The following is a 4,323-nucleotide window of genomic DNA, read 5'->3' as shown; positions in this document are numbered from 1 at the left end:
TACAGTCAGCGTGTGCTCTGATACCATCTTGTAGCGACCTGGCCCAAATGGATCAAAGTCTCTGTGCTTAAGTGTCATCCCTGGATCAATATGCTGACATGCACAGTACTTGAGAAATTATAACAGAGTTCAATCACACACTTTATTACATCGAGATCCTCAAAAGAGTATTTATTACAATAATATGGCCAAAGGCCATCTAAATAAAAATAACTGCGGAAGCATCGAAAGTAAAAGAGTCCATCCAACTCCACGGCAAACTGAGTGTAGAACAACGACCTATCGCACCTTTAATCCTCGTCGGAAAAGTTTGCAACATGAGACGTTGCAGCCGTGTAGGTCAGCACATGAAATATGCTGGCAATTTCACACCATAGAATAATAATGATGAAAAAGACTATCTCTATATGCAAATTTAGCTGGTGGAGGCTCTAAGTTTAAATTTTTGCATAAAGCCAATTTTTTCCTACAACAAAGGAATAATTTTTTTATTTCCACTAAATTAAAAATGCCCTTATTGAGAAGGTACCTCCAACTCAATCCCAAAATTCCCAAGTTATTAGTAACCCAATAATTTCATTAAAAAGAGTGATGAGATCAATCAATAATTCACTTCTAGATACTCAAGTTATCCATAACCGGGGATACGGCTAATCATGATTAGTCTGTACACTCTGCAGAGGTTTGCGCACTTTTCCCCACAAGACTCGACCATCTCCATGATCGGAAGATCAAGACATAGCCTTTCAGAAACGTTTCCCCTTAACCCTGGGTAGACCGGTACACCTACTTTCCCCTACACCAACTAGTCTACCACGGAAAGAGGTCACACAACTTACTCAACTATGCCAGAGCCCATAATGGCTTGTGACTGCACATAGAAGTTTCTAGGCATGAAATATCTTATGATCCCTTTGAGCCTGGGTGGCGGACCTAGGATAATCACACGGGTACTCCGAGATTCCCCTTGGGCAAGCACTGGTTTCTCCAGGTGCCCCAAACAATCCACCCAGATGTGTATTAAAGTTGCCACCTTATGTTGTCCCAAAATTATTATCTCTCGCAACTTGCATGGATCACACATACCAATCCCCGTCTACGAGCATGGGTAAGCAATATATGATATAACGAATATTCCCGGGGTGATCAAAGGTCATAGGTTCCTACCACATGAACTACATAGCATAACCACATGTTCCCAATCCTACTCATGCAATCTTTGAGGGTTAAACTAATGCATAGTAAAAACTGGGTATTGAAAATTATGATCAAAGTGTGAACTTGCCTTGCCGACGTTCATCGAACTCTGAAGATTCATAGTAGCAAGCTTCGCACTCCGGATGATCTAGCGTAAGCAAGCAACAACATACATAAGCGTACAAGCAAAGATCCATAAACAAAACAAATGAAAGACTTCGGAAAACTTCAAAAACAACCAAATAAAGTTTCTGTACATAATGAAATTTTTACAGCAACAAAAAAAATGGTTTTGGTTTTAACAAAAAGTACACGTTACGAGTTTCGATTTGCAAAAAGAATCACCTAAAATGGAGTTACGAAACTCGAGTTACGGCCTAACAAAGTTTGAATTTAGATCTGTTTGAATTCAAATTTTCAAAAATATTTTTTGTTTGGTTCTCTGGATAGATGGGATTTCTATGAATTAGTAGGAAAAAGAATCAACTAAATCGAATCTATAGACTAAAAGATATACTCCCTCTGTAAACTAATATAAGAGTGTTGAGATCACTATTTTAGTATTCTAAACGCTCTTATATTAGTTTACGGAGGGAATACAAGAAAGAAGATTTGGTAAAGAATCTGAATTTGGAAAAATTCCTGAAAAAGAAAAAAATCGGCCAGAGACAAGTGGCACTCTGTGATTCGCCGGAGACGAGGAAGAAGGTGGCTCTGGTGTGCTTCGGCGAAGGACGCGTGCGGAACGATGTAGAGGACGATGAGGTGGACCACTTGAACAAGTTGTGGTTGTAGATTGCTTCCTGTACGCACGATGAGAGGTCGCCGGAATTCACAAACTTCGGCAAGCAATTGATGGGGTTAGGGAGGGGAAAAACTCCAGAAAGAGAGGGCTTCGGACGAGGGGTGAGAGGGGCTCCTAGGGGTGCTTTATTTATAGGCATCGGGAGGTCCGAATTCGAGTAGACAATGGAGTATAATGGTGGCCGTTTCTCTGCCTCGTAATGGCCATTACAGGCGACTCCAAGGCGCACTAGTGAAGGGGAAGGGAGGCGAGGGGGTTCCATTCAGAGGAGTTTCCGGGCGAGGGAGAGGAGGGGAGGGGTGGGGCACTGGGTGGAGATGTGTTATGTGCGTGCTCTCTGTACATGAACGCTAATGAATCAGAATGGGTCGTGGGAAGGCTGGGCCTACTCGGCTGCATTTTTTTAATGTTTTTTTACAGAAGCAATGAAACACCGAAAATACAAAAAACAATTAGCCTAAAAATCCCAGAAAATTCCACATAATTATATGGTCTTATATATGACCTTGTGAACATTTATCCGTCCTAAAATGCAAAATTAAAAAAAACATTTTGCTATGATAATAAAATGTGCATCAAAATAAATTTGCAAATAAATCCCAATAAATATATTTTGATTTAAAATTCAATTTCCAATATTTTCCTTCTTATTTTGAAGAAGTCATTTCATCTTCTCTCTTTATTTTATTTTTGATATAATGGAAATGAATTTTTTTTGGTGAAACCAAATTTGATCCAAACTCCCAACTTCGAAAAAAATTGGTTTTTAGGGAAACTTCCAACTCTCTCTTTTGGTCCTTGAGTTGCTCAAAGTTCCTTGGATCAAAAATCAATTAAAACAAATGGGGCAAAAATGCATAAATCATGGATGCATATGAATTATTTATTATAAACATTCAAATTGAAAATTGGGATGTTACAACAGCAAAACTGAGTGCATGACAATGACCTATCGCACCTTACTCTTCGTCTGAAAACTCTGCAACATGATACATTGCAGCCGTGTAGGTCAGCACATGGAATATGCTGGCAAGATAACACCATAGAGCAATGAACAAATAACAGCTATCACTACATGCATATTTGGCTGGTGTAGGCTATACTGTTTTCATTTGCATAAAGCTATTTTTCCCTACAACAAAGGAATATATTTTATTTAACTACAAATTTTATGTCATTATTGAGAAGGTTCCTCCAAATAATTATAACCCAACAAATTCATTAAGCAAAGTGATGAGATCAATCAATAATGCAAATACCAGATACTCAAGATGTCCATAACCGGGGACACGGCTAACCATGATTGGTTTATACACTCTGCAGAGGCTTGCGCACTTTAACCCACAAGACTCGATCTCCTTCGTTGGTTTTCTCGCACTACATGATGTTTGAGAAACGGATGACCAAGACACAGTCTTTCAGAAGCATTAACTCTTTACTCTGGGTAGACAGTACCACCTACATCCCCTACATCTGCTAGCCAACCACTGAAAGAGGTCACACAACTTACTCAACTATGCCAGAGCCCATAATGGCTTGTGGCTACACACGGAAGTTTCTAGCATGAATAATATTATGATCCTTTGAGCCTGGGTGGCAAACCATAGGATGATCGCACGGGTACTCCGAGATATCCTAGGACAACACCAGATTGCTCTAGGTGCCCGCAACCAATCCACCCAGATGTGTATTATAGTAGCCACCTTAAGTTAACCCTTAGATATAAATAAATCTCACATCTTTCATGAATCTCACATACCAATCCACGTCTACGAGCATAGCAAAGTAATGCAATCATAACACAACAATACCCGGGGTTTGAATATAAGACAATAGGTTCCTACCTCATCAACCACTTCCCATACCCACATGCTATCAAGACCTACTCATGCAATGTTTGAGGATTGAAACTAATGCATAAAAACTGGGTAAAAAAGGGGTATGATCAAAGTGTTACTTGCCTTGCTGATGATCAGAAAACCCTAGTGATTCGTAGTAGCAAGCCTCCCACTCCAGAAACTCTATCGTGGACAAAAAATAACATACATAAGCACTCAAGCATAATATGCAAAGGTAAAACCATAATAAAAGATCTAGACAAAAAGTTCAAGTGAATAGCTTCGATTTGCAAAAAGAATCAATCGAGTCGAAGTCACGAAACTCAAACTACGATCAAAAAAGTTTGAACTCAAATCTGCTTGAAACCAAATTTTAAATTTCCAAAATCATGTTCAAGTTGTTAATCTAGACAGAGGGGAACAAGATGAATATTTTGGCATTGGTTTCACTGGATTTGGATAAACGAGCAAAAAGTTGTGAGG

Source organism: Triticum dicoccoides, chromosome 1A, assembly GCF_002162155.2.
Source record: "Triticum dicoccoides isolate Atlit2015 ecotype Zavitan chromosome 1A, WEW_v2.0, whole genome shotgun sequence".
NCBI lineage: Eukaryota > Viridiplantae > Streptophyta > Magnoliopsida > Poales > Poaceae > Triticum > Triticum dicoccoides.
This window is presented reverse-complemented; position numbering follows the sequence as displayed.